This window comes from Rutidosis leptorrhynchoides, chromosome 7 (assembly GCF_046630445.1).
Source record: "Rutidosis leptorrhynchoides isolate AG116_Rl617_1_P2 chromosome 7, CSIRO_AGI_Rlap_v1, whole genome shotgun sequence".
Taxonomy (NCBI): Eukaryota; Viridiplantae; Streptophyta; class Magnoliopsida; order Asterales; family Asteraceae; genus Rutidosis; species Rutidosis leptorrhynchoides.
This window is the reverse complement of record NC_092339.1, coordinates 193,922,528-193,936,500: the sequence shown is the minus strand read 5'-3', so window position 1 is coordinate 193,936,500 and position 13,973 is coordinate 193,922,528. Positions and strand designations below refer to the sequence as shown.

At 33.5% G+C, this 13,973-nt stretch overlaps 1 non-coding gene across 1 annotated transcript; it reads left to right on the top strand.

Moving 5' to 3' along the window:
* The first annotated feature begins 7,213 nt into the window (after positions 1–7,213).
* Positions 7,214–7,319, top strand: LOC139860972 (small nucleolar RNA R71). The gene has a single exon (XR_011763596.1). It is a non-coding gene; the product is annotated as a small nucleolar RNA R71 (small nucleolar RNA).
* Positions 7,320–13,973: the final 6,654 nt, after the last annotated feature.

The following is a 13,973-nucleotide window of genomic DNA, read 5'->3' as shown; positions in this document are numbered from 1 at the left end:
GGTTGGTGAGTTCATTAGTTTATCACAATCATTTATTTCCATCATTTTAATAGACCACAAGAATTTCATTTCCAGTTCTCATAAATATACGTCCCATGCATAGAGACAAAAATAATCATTAATATGGTGAACACCTGGTAATCGACATTAACTAGATACATATAAGAATATCCCCTATCATTCCGGGATCCTCCTTCGGACATGATATAAATTTCGAAGTACTAAAGCATCCGGTACTTTGGATGGGGCTTGTTAGGCCTGATAGATCTATCTTTAGGATTCACGTCAATTAGGGTGTCTGTTCCCTAATTCTTAGATTACCAGACTTAATAAAAAGGGGCATATTCGATTTCGATAATTCAACCATATAATGTAGTTTCGATTAATTGTGTCTATTTCGTAAAACATTTATAAAAATTGCGCATGTATTCTCAGCCCAAAAATATAAAGGGTAAAAAGGCAAATGAAACTCATCATACTGTATTTCGTAGTAAAAATACATATAACGTCATTGAACAAGTGCAAGGTTGGCCTCGGATTCAAGAACCTAAATTAATTATATATATTTATGTGTTGGTCAATATTTGTCTAACAAATTAGGTCAAGTCATAGTGTACCACAATCCTAATGCTCGAGACTAATATGCAAAAGTCAACAAAAGTAAATTTGACTCAAAATAATTTCCAAAAATCTATACATGATTAATATATAGTTTAAATATCGTCGTTTTATATTTTTAAATATTTTTAAAAGATTTATTAGAGTAAATAATATAATTTATTTATTAATTAATAAAATTTTATATTAAATTTATATAATAAAATATACTTTTTATATATTAAGTAATAAAATTTATAGGGTTCATTTAATATCATAAAGATAATATGATAGGTACTATTAAAGTAAGTTATTAGACGTAGTAAAATATGTTTGTATTACATATTTATTTGATAAAATAATATCTATAATGATAGTAAGTAAAAGTTGTATTATTTTGTAATAATAATAATTATTATAAAAATATCAATATTTATAATTACAAGGATGACATTATGATAAAACGATAATTCTAATTATGATAACTTTAATATTTACGATAATTTTTAATATTATCTTTAAAATAATAATTCTATTTAAAATAAAAATAATAATGATATTTTATAGTAACAATGACATTTCTATTAAAATGATAATTTTTGTTAAAATGATAGTTTTAATACTAACGATACTTTTAATAATAATAGTAATGATAAAAATAATAAGAACGATAATTTTATCTAAATCAATATCTTATAATATTTTAATTTCATCATGATACTCTTACTCATTATTTCCTAATAGTTTCGTTTAATAGCTTTTAATTGTCTTTTATATCGTGTTCATAATGATGATAATAATAGTAATCAAAATAATTAGGTATTACAAATATTTGTTTTAATTACACTAATATTAATAATGATAGTTACTATAACATTATTAACGATAATACTAATAATTATCTTAATGATAATATAGTAATAATAATAATAACAATAACAATAACCATTTTTAAATAATGATATATATATTAATAATGATAATAATAATAATAATAATAATAATAATAATAATAATAATAATAATAATAATAATAATAATAATAATAATAATAATAATAATTGGATAATAATAATAATACTAATTATAACTTTAACGATAATAACGATAGTAATAATAAAAAAATAACAATTTTTAATGATAAATCCCTTTTATTGATAAAGATAATAATAATGATAATAATAAGATAAAACTAGAACGACGATAAAAACGACAATAATAATAATAATCATTTTTAATAAAAATATCGAAAATTCAATTGATTATAACTTCTAATCCGTTCATCGAAACCATTCGATATCTAAAGGAAAAGTTCTTAATTTTTCGCTAGCTTTCCAAGGACATGCATATCTTATACCTTATCTCAACCGCAAGTGTAACTAATTCAAGATTCAACCTAACCTGTCTAAGGGCAATATCAAAAGTACAAGCATGCATAATCCTAAATACTCGAGCACTAGTCAGGGATACACTATTAGTATGTAAAAGTTAAATTATGAGTACTCACGTATCAATATTGAGATTCAATATTGCAGGAAAGGTACGTAGACGCAACGGAAATGATAAACACTATATTGACCTCACGAGCATACCCATGAACCATACTCAATCACCTCCATAGCTATAACCCATAATTTCCTTAATCCTATCCCACTCGAAAAACAATTTCGAAATCACTCGGACAGCACTCCGTCGTAATATTTTATGTATACTAATAATATCTTGAAATAATACGGAGTAAATATATATATGTAAATCGATTGAGAGAGTTTAGAGAAAAATATTTTCAAGTTTCTATGAAATAATGAAACCTATTGAATTCTATTTATAATAGATTTTTGAATTATTAAAGTGAATTATTAAAGTATGAATTATTAAAGTGAATTATTAAAGTGTGAATTATTAAAGTGAATTATTAAAGTATAAATTATTAAAGTGAATTATTAAAGTATGAATTATTAAAGTGAATTATTAAAGTATGAATTATTAAAGTGAATTATTAAAGTTAAAGTAAAGTAAAAATAAAGTAAAGGTAAAGTTTAAGTATAGTAAAAGTATAAAACTATGTACGTACAATACACGTATAAATATATATAATATTAATTTAAATCGTTATATATATTTAATAAAAAAAATATAAATATCGTTATCTTTATCATACTAGTTAAGTAATGAGTTGTCAAAAGTGGTTCTAGCTATTTATAAAAGTTATATACGTTTTAATAATAAAGTTCTTTTTAAACTGAAAACGTTTTTGTACGTTTGAAACTAAATAGATCAATCGTGTCTTTATGAGATTCAATCTTCCACTATCCTTTGTCTAGTACTCAATGATTGATAATTTGTTCTTATTTATAAATCACTTTACCATTTTCCGAATATTGTTAAAATGGAAAGATTTCTCAAATCAACGTGGGCCTTTCAACAGAGACTTGTAATCATAATTCAATATATCTGATAATTCAATCATTTGATCTTATCTTCTAATTCCATTGATAAACATTTTGAAACAGATACAATCATATAAAGTATTTAATCTAATATTTTGTTTACGTTTCAAGTTATAATATATATACACATATACATATATAATCATATTCGTTTAATAGTTCGTGGATCGTTGGAACTTGGTCGAGGTTGAATGAATGTATGAACATAGTTTAAAATTCTTGAAATTTAACTTAACAAATATTGTTTATCGTGTCGGAAACATATAAAGATTAAAGTTTAAATTTGGTTGGAAATGTTCGGGTTGTCACATAATATTTCAAATTATACTTTCAATTATTATTTAGATATATATACACATATCTATTTACAAATAGTTGTTCGTGAATCGTCAGGAATGGTCGAAGGGTAATTGATTACATGAATATAAATTTCAAAATTTTCGAGATTCAATATTACAGACTTTGCTTATCGTGTCGGAAACATATAAAGATTAAGTTTAAATTTGGTCGGAAATTCCCGGGTCATCACAATATAAATTTCGAAGAACTAAAGCATCCGGTACTTTGGATGGGGTTTGTTAGGCCCAATAGATCTATCTTTAGGATTCGCGTCAATTAGGGTGTCTGTTCCCTAATTCTTAGATTACCAGACTTAATAAAAAGGGGCTTATTCGATTTCGATAATCCAACCATAGAATGTAGTTTCACGTACTTGTGTCTATTTTGTAAATCATTTATAAAACCTGCATGTATTCTCATCCCAAAATTATTAGATTTTAAAAGTGGGACTATAACTCACTTTCACAGATATTTCCTTCCTCGGAAATAAGACTTGGCCACGGATCGATTCACGAACCTATACAAATATGTACATATATATCAAAGTATGATCAAAATATAATTACAACCATTTTTATTATGTTTTAAAGATTTGAGTTTATTAAGTCACCTGTCCTCGTTAGTAACCTACAACTAGTTGTCCACAGTTAGATGTACAGAAATAAATCGATATATATTATCTTGAATCAATCCACGACCCAGTGTATACATGTCTCAGGCTAAATCACAACTCAAAGTATATATATTTTTTGAATCAACCTCAACCCTGTATAGCTAACTCCAACATTACTGTATATAGAGTGTCTATGGTTGTTCCAAATAATATATATACATGGGTCGATATGATATGTCAAAACATTTGCATACGTGTCTATGGTATCCCAAGATTATATAATATATTAGAATACATATATAATACAATATAAGTTAGCTAGGATATGATTTGTATAGATTTGTTAAACATTTCCCGTAGCTAAAGAGATCAAAAATATCCAATCTTGTTTTACCCATAACTTCTTTATTTTAAATCCGTTTTGAGTGAATCAAATTGCTATGGTTTCATATTGAACTCTAATTTAAGAATCCAAACAGAAAAAGTATAGGTTTATAGTCAGAAATTTAGGTTACATGTCAATTACTAAAGAGTTATTCATTTCCGTCGAAAGAACGACATCTTGATGACCATTTTGAAAACATACTTTCACTTTGATTTTAACCAAGATTTTTGTATATAGTTTCATGTTCATATGAAAAATCATTTTCCCAGAAGAACAACTTTTAAATCAAAGTTTATCATAGTTTTTAATTATCCAAACCAAAACAGCCCCCGGTTTCACTACGACGGCGTATATCCGATTTTATGGTGTTCATCGTGTTTCCAGGTTTTAAATCATTAAGGTAGCATATCATATAGATATAGAACATGTGTTTAGTTGATTTTAAAATTCAATTTATAAGGATTAACTTTTGTTTGCGAACAAGTTTAGAATTAACTAAACTATGTTCTAGCGATTACAAGTTTAAATCTTCGAATAAGATAGCTTTATATGTATGAATCGAATGATGTTATGAACATCATTACTACCTCAAGTTTTCTGGATAAAACTACTGGAAATGATAAAAATGGATCTAGCTTCAAAGGATCCTTGGATGGCTTGAAAGTTCTTGAAGCAGAATCATGACACGAAAACAGTTCAAGTAAGATTTTCACTCGAAATAAGATTGTTTTAGTTGTAGAAATTGAATCAAAGTTTGAATATGAATATAACTTGAATTAGAAAGATAACCTACTGTAAATAACAAAGGTTCCTTGATCTTAGATGATTACTTGGAATGGATTAGAAAGCTTGGAAGTAGACTTGCAAACTTGGAAGTATTCTTGATTTTTATGAAACTATACTTATGGAATTTATGAAGAACACTTAGAACTTGAAGATGGAACTTGAGAGAGATCAATTAGATGAAGAAAATTGAAGAATGAAAGTGTTTGTAGGTGTTTTTGGTCATTGGTATATGGATTAGATATAAAGGATATGTAATTTTATTTTCTTGTAAATATGTCATGAACGATTACTAATATTTTTGTAGTTTTATGAGATATTTCATGCTAGTTGCCAAATGATGGTTCCCACATGTGTTAGGTAACTCACATGGGCTGCTAAGAGCTAATCATTGGAGTGTATATACCAATAGTACATACATCTAAAAGCTGTGTATTGTACGAGTACGAATACGAGTGCATACGAGTAGAATTGTTGATGACACTGAACGAGGATGTAATTGTAAGCATTTTTGTTAAGTAGAAGTACTTTGATATGTGTCTTGAAGTCTTTAAAAAGTGTAAGAATACGTATCAATACACAACATGTATATACATTCTAATGGAGTCATTAAGTCTTCGTTAGTCGTTACATGTAAGTGTTGTTTTGAAACCTTTAAGTTAACGATCTCAATTAATGTTGTTAACCCAATGTTTATTATATCAAATGAGATGTTAAATTATTATATTATCATGATATTATGATGTATGAATATCTCATAATATGATATATACATTAAAATATCGTTACAACGATAATCGTTACATATAAGTCTCGTTTCGTAATTCTTGAGTTAGTAGTCTTGTTTTTACATATGTAGTTCATTGTTAACACACTTAATGATATATTTAAATATCATTTTATCATGTTAAATATAGTGTATCAATATCTTAATATGATACATATGTATTTAGTAGACGTTATCATAACGATAATCGTTATATATATCATTTCGAGTTTCTTAACTTAGTAATCTCATTTCTTATGTATATCACACATTGTTAATATACTTAGTGAGATACTTACTCATCATAATCTTATGTCAACCATATATATATGTCTATAAATACCACAACATGTAGTTTTTACAATTTTGTAACGTTCGTGAATCGCCGGTCAACTTGGGTGATCAATTGTCTATATGAAACTTATTTCATTTAATCAAGTCTTAACAAGTTTGATTGCTTAACACGTTGGAAACATTTAGTCATGTAAATATCAATCTCAATTAATATATATAAACATGGAAAAGTTCGGGTCACTACATGTCCGAGCTGCGTTTCTAGAATTTTAAGCAGAACCAATTGGTTTCGTATCAGTATCTCTATCTGGTCTTGTCTAGATGCAGTTATATGATTTAACTGTTGTTGTCCTTTAATGAATCGAGTAGACTGATCATCAGTCCCGAGAGCAGGGTTGGTTACTTTCGTAATTTGGGTGGTTTGGGAATTTTCCTCAGCTGATGGTCCAATGAGTGAAAGTGGTTGATTGTAGGTCAATTGAGAATGTTGGGGTGGATAAGGTGGGTAAAGATATCGAAAAGGTTGGATGTTTCTTTAAAATTGATTAACCCTAGGTGGTTGATTGAATCCGGTATTTGATTGACGAGCTGGATATTGAACGTAACAGATTGAACCATCAGGATTCTCGTACTCAACTTGATATTCTTTAGTGGGTTGCGGGTTGTTACAATTAACACAGGCCTGAACCTGGTTAATCTGCTGCGTCTGCTTCTTCAATTCTCCGAGTTGTTTGGCAAGAGATTCCATCTTATCTATAAGAGATTTGATGGCCTCCGTTTGATTATTAAGTGCGAAGAGTGGAGCAAATGATGAATTTGTTTCACCACTGTTCCAATCATGATGATGCATTGTCATGTTCTGGACCAATTCCCATGCTTCGTCTGCGGTTTGGTTCATCCGATTTCCTTGAGCTGCTGCATCGATCATCATCCTATGATTTACTGTAAGACCACTGTAGAAGGTAAAGATATGTGTTGCCCATTCTAACTGGTGATTAGGGCATTTCTTCAGCAGGGTTTTGAATCGCTCCCATGCGGTGTAAAGAGATTCATCATAACTTTGTTTAAAGTTAATGATGTCATTCTTAAGTTTGGTTTGTTTAGAAGGAGGGAAATATTTGGTTAGGAATTTAGTAGCCATCTCCGTCCATGACGTGATGGAATCTTTTTCCAATCCTTCAAACCATGTTTCTGCATGATGAGTGAGAGAATATGGGAACAAGTATTGCCAGACTATATCTTATCCTAGTCCTGGCTGTTTGTAGGAGTTCGAAAGAGATATGAATTTATCAAGGTGAGAGTTAGGATCATCATTCGGTAGTCCATGAAATTGACAGCCATTTTGGATTAGCTGAAAGATGTGATGTTTTAACTCGAACGAATGTCCTTGAATCTCTGGGAATCTGATTGGTCCTCCTCGACCTTCAATCGAGGGTTTGGTGTTTTCTGCTAGAGTAACGTGTAACGCCATTTGATTTCTGGTTCGTTCTTCTTTGCTTGCTTTAGAGATTCTTGCGTCTAGATCAGGTATGAATAACAACGTCCCTGGTCTAGATAGGGTTTGGGTCATACACTGAGTATGCCCTCTTGTTTTAAATTTTAGGTAGATAAGCTAAGTTCCTAATTTAGTATATAAGTAAACTAAAGCGATCTTAATCTAAGGTAATCTAAGTTTATAATAAGGTAATCTAAGGTAATCTAAGGTAATAAATATCCTAAGTTTACTTATGTTTTTGGTTCTTGCTACTGCTTCTCTGGTATTTCGATAACATAGATTCGCAGGAACTAATCAACAAACCCAGTGGCCAGGCCGACTATGGAGAGGCAGGATCCTTTTGGTTACAATATAATTGGAGACTGTTCAGAAAATCCAATAACCAAGTCCGTGTATAATTGTCTTTCTTAGACACCAATAAATGCTTGTGAATAGGTTTGATGAAAGCAGTATTGTCTGATACCAGTTCCCTGGCAGCGGCGGCAAAAACTTTACCCTCCCTTGAAATGAACGAAACGGACGATTTTATTTATGCTGTGTCATTAGGCCGCAATGCGTCAGAATCATCTATCGAGAGGTGAGAGCAATAGTTTTAAATTTATATTTAGCGGGGCCTAAATCGTACTACTCCTTATTATGGTGAGTGCGGGAAGTTGACCTAGGGTCGCATTTTTAAGATATCAGTATAATCAAACCTATAACTAAAACTTAAGATAATCCTAAAGTAAAGGAGTTGTGGTTTGTTACATAATTTTGAGTTTTCTAATTTATAAGATAAAGTAAAGTAAATGCGATAAATGTAGTTCATATAAGGTTAAAGCAAGTGCATACTATGGTTTCATTAGTTACTTTGTCGAGATTATGGAATGCTGGCTCATGAATAGGTAGTGACCTTGTATACATTACACTAGTCCTAACGCCCCTGTCATAAGACATGTCACTGGGTAATGCGTTAGGCCTGAAGATTCTGAATAGACAGCAACGTCCCTTACCCCCGACGCCCGTGCAATCTGACTTCAGGCATAAACGTTCAGACGGCTCATCTAATTGAGCAACTCGGTTGGGTGATGTATTAACATTCCACGAAGGTTTAAACTTTCTTAAGCATAATAACTGACTACATCATAGCATACACTAAATATGAGTACTCACTAATCATGGTAACAATATCACAAAGCATAATTATAGAAGAGATTATATAAAGACAAAGTATAGAAGTTCCAGTAGATTAAACGAGTTCCAAATACAAAAGTGACAACTTCAAACTCCAGACCGCTCCCAATACAATCTTCGGCATTCTTCTCCGGGTACTAGATTTTCCGTCCGAAGTCGAAGATCTTGAAAGTATGACTAATATTGTAGAAAGAGAGAGAGAGAGAGAGAGAAGTGAATTGAAGTGTGTGTAAAAATGGATGATAAATGGCCTTTAAATAGAATTAGAGTGTGCCTGCATATGGCTAGCAAGCCGTATGGAAAGTCGTATGGCCTGCAGTATAGCAGGGTAGCCCGTTTGTTGAGCCCGAATGCTTGGCAAACCGTACCCATAAATAGCAGGCCGTATGACAAGCCAGATGGCAAGACGTATGGCCTTCCCTGGTCTGCTATTTTGCTAGATTGTAACTTGATTTCCGGGGTCGTAACTTGTCTTTCACCGTTTTGCTCTAGAATCTTCGTTTTAGCTCTGATTCTCTTGATTCTTTTTACACCGTCTTTGTAATCACTTGATCTTCAAATGTTTCTGATAAAGCGAGTATTTTAACGATAAAGCTTGGAACGTTATTGTTTTTGGGCCTTAATACTAGGGTGAAAACGTGACGTTTTAGCCGATATCAGGGGATTTGATTAGTGCCTTAGTGTGTAGGTGAACTAACTAGGATTGTGGCTTGTATAGTAATATTATTTCATGTGTGTACTTATATCGCGTTGAATTTGTGTTTGTATTTGTGTATATTGCTCGTTGTACTAATGAGTTGAGGTAGCATGTGCGCGTAATAATGACTAGCTACCATTATTACGGGTGCAAATCGTGTCTAACAAGTGAAGTACAATGAGTGCTAAGTAAGATGGGGTGGTGTTGTGTGTGTGGTTATTTTGCGTTTCGTTGTTTAATTGATTTGCATTCTTTAAAATAAAGACGAGAAGTGATGCTTCAAGCGGGAAGCAAGGTGATGAGGATGAGTTGACGGCTAAGATTGGGGCCGCTTTGGAAAGTTATTCCTCGGTTTTTACCTGGAAGGTTAAAGAAGTCTTTCAAGGGGCGATTGAAGGACAAGTAACCGATCTTATTAAAGAACAAATAGATGCGATTGTTCAAGCCGAGTTTGAGAAGAGGTTTCCTAAACCTCAAGTTGAAGGCGGTGGAGTAAATGTTCCACTTGATCATGGGATTCGAGGCAATATAGTCAGAAGGGAGTTTATTTACAAAAACTTCATGATGACTAAACCTCCTATGTATTCTGGAGATCCCGATCCATTGATAAGCACCGGTTAGATCTCGGATGTCGAAGGGTGTTTTCGTACGAGTGAATGCCATCCTAAGAAGAAAACGAGACTCGCTACTAGTTTGTTGTGGGGTAATGCGAAGAATTTATTGGACGGTAAGATTATTGTTGGTGAGGAACCGTTTATGGGGTTATCGTGGGACAATTTTAAGAAGTAATTCTTCGAGGAGTTCCAGATGCAAGCAGATTTGACGAGGTTGCGTAATGAGTTGTGAAGTTTGCAACAAGGGACTATCGACCTAAATTCTCTTAGGACTCCTTTTGACGAAGGCCCGATTTTGCCCCGAATATACGAGGAACGATAAGTTGTTGATGGAGCATTTTCTTAATACCTTGAATGATAATTTGCACGAGAAGATTAGCCTTGGGCAAGTGGACTCTTTTGCTAAACTATTTGCCGCGACTAAGGGTTTTGAATTGTATGCTGCTACGATGGTTGATGATACCTCGGGTAAAAGAAAGGTTAAATTGTATGGCACTCCAAGCAAGAAAGCTAGAAGTGCTATCGGGAGCACGAATAGCACGGGGAAAGGAGTGTCAGACACTAGTGCATCTGGATGTTTCAATTGTGGAGAAAGAGGTCACGAGTGTTGGGTGTGCCCGGTATCGAGAGGTAGTGGTATTGTGTGTTTCATTTGTCGTAGAGAAGGTCATCGCAAGACGTAGTGTCCTGAGCTAGCGGTGGCTGGTGTCGCGAAGACGTTCAGGTACTTTTAGTGTGGTATTTGTATGTGGTTTTGAATTGCACTTGGTAGAGTGTGTGATTAATGTGTGATGCCTTGACTCTATTGTGTGAGTATTTTGTTGTATAGGCATTTGGTGGTATTAGGGTCATTAAACTCGCTTGAGTGAGACCCGTAGGACCTTGGTTGTGAGAGGGTCCTAGTGAGTGGAGTAATTATACGTGACCTATATGTAAGATCCTGAATTTTGTGCATCAGAAAATGTTCCTGAAAGTGTCAGTAAATGTGTGTATCAAAAAGCACCACCAAAAGTGAACCTAACACTTATGCATTTTCAGAATTTACCTCAGAATTAGAATCTGTCAACCTCAGTCCCTGAACTTTTAAATTGAAGCTGGAAACTGAAATTCGTTTGAAGAGCTGCGGGTATCGCGTTTTGATACACTTTATCGCGTTTGGGCTCGTCGCGGATCGCGACATGTCTGGTTGAAACGCGACGAATTGAGAATCCCAGCTCCTGACCACTTTATCGCATTTGGGTTTGGTTTACCGCGTCCTGGTAGTCGCGAAACGCGACATTTTAGCTGAATTGACTTTCTTGACCCGTTTTTAAGGTTATATTTTGGGTGTTTTGGTCTTTTCACTTTGGGGTCGGTTTAGGATCATCAAAACTGATCCTAGGCTCTTTCAAGCCTCATTTTCATCCACACAAAACACTCCTATCTTATTTAGAGAGAGAGGGTGAGTTTTAGAGAGAGAAAGCTTCGATTGGAGAAGAAGAAGCTTGAATTGGGTAAAGGTTCGAGTGTTAAAGTTGTTCCTTGAATTCTTAGCTACGTTTTGGTAGTGGTGGTAAGTCCTAACTCTGATTTTCTTTACTTTGATTTTGATAAAAGGTTAGGGTTTGAGCTAGTGATGGGTCATAAACCCCATTTCTCATGAAATTGGGGGTTTTGTTGTATGTATTGTGTATGTAAACCCGATTATTGTGGGCTTAGGGTTTAATGATGAAATTGGCCAGATTTGTCATGGGTTTGGGTGTTATTCACTAGGTTGTAAGTGTGTTGGTGATTTAGATGTTCATAAGAACATGGTAGTTGGTCAAAATGGGTGTTAACCTCGAATTGTTGTCGAACTAAGTTTTGAGTCAAGATTTGACGAATCAAGTATGTAAATGCTTGATTCATGTGTTAAATGGTGTTTTGGAAATAAATTCACTAGCCGTTAGTGATTTTGGGCGTTTTTGGGACTTATGTCAAAATGGGTTAACTTTGATTGGGTCAAATTTGGTAAGGACACTAATTTTGGATTAAATGGATGTTAAACGCTTTTGTTAAGTGTTAAATGATGTTTTTGGATGTAATTACTCGCGAGAAGTAATTTTGGGTTAAAGTGATATTTTAACATAAGTCAAACGTGGTCAAAAGCAATATGGGTCAATATTGCACGTGTTGTGGTTTTGGTGTAATTGGCGTTTGGAATGATTACTAACTAGGTTTGGTCTAATTGGTGTAAAGTATGATTTGGGTTAAATTGTACTTTGTTGTGTTGGTTTGAATTACCACCCGAAGTGGTAATTGGTTTGTGTCCATTAGGTGTTAAATGGGCGGGTTTTGGCGAGCAAGGTGTGATCCCTCGGCTAAGGGATGTTTGTGTCGGGTTGTCTTTTAGATAATGGCTATTTATGTGTATATTGTACCTATGTGTGATATAGGTGGTTACTTGCTCGGATTTGAGGACGGAGATCATGTTGTACATGACTTGTGCGGGCATTCCAAGGTAAGTGGAATAATTATATATATGCGTATATAGTTTATTTGCTTGCGGGCTTGTGGTTAGTGTTATCTGGGCGTGTGGATTCACTATAGTGATATCCGGGCGTGTGGATTCACTACTCTTTTGTGCGATGGAGACCACATGTCCGTGAAGGGTGGTTCGGTAAGTGCGAACATCCACCTAGGGGGTTAGTGTACACTAACGGTCATTGTACGAGTACCAACGGTCATTGTGCAAGTATCGTTCCTTTGTGTGTGTGTCGATTGTTAATCATGTGCGTAAAGGGTGGTTCGGTAAGTGCGGACGTCTACTTTGGGGGTTAGTTTATACTAACAGTCATTGTGCGAGTACCAACGGTCATTGTGCGAGCACCGTTCCCATGTATGTGATAATGGTTAACCATGGTTATGTGTTGTGGTGTAGCATATTATATTGTTCGGACTATATGCTTTTGTTTGTGCTAGCTTGCGTATTGGATATTTTAGCGTTATACTTTGCGATGGTATGCTAATTAAATTGCTGACATGTATGCGATAATTGTGTAAGTAGATTATATATGTATATGTATAATTATTGCATTCACTAAGCTTTATGCTCACCCCTCTCGTTGTTTACCTTTTTATCGGTATTATGATTGTGAAGCTAGCTAGTTGTTAGACTAGACGCGTAGGGGCGCTTGGGCTCGATGGGGTAGCTTTTGGATAATTGGACGCGGATTGGGGATTTGGTAGTCCTCGGGATTATGCTCTTGGTATCGGGTTAGGTTATTGAGTATTAACCCGTGTTTGTGTAATTGGATTATTATTGCAAATGCTTTTGTAAGGTACCAAGGGTCATTGTAAGTTGTTAAACGTAATGTCACGATATTATGTTTTTGGTTAAAACAAAGTTGGAAATATTGTGTATTAATGGGACCTAACTTATATATAAAAAAAGTGCTTCGTTTTGGGTAAACGGATTTGGGGTTGTTACAAGTGGTATCAGAGCATAGTCTAAGAAAATTAGGTGACCTTGGAATTGATGCCTAGTCTTAGACTTATTGACAGTGGTGTGTTATTTGCAGGACTTGTAGGATTATAGGTCGGATTAAGATTTGTTAGTGCCTTAGAGTAGGTGACTAACTAGGACTTGTGCTTGTCCAATGTGGGGCCTTATTTCGTGAGTAAATTAGTGCCTTAGATTGCTAGTGCCTAATGTAAGTAGACGAACTTGAACGTTGTTTTAGTAATAGTCACCTAGGTTGTAGGTTGACTTGTTGTTGCGGTGTACTCGTATATACTTATTATTATAT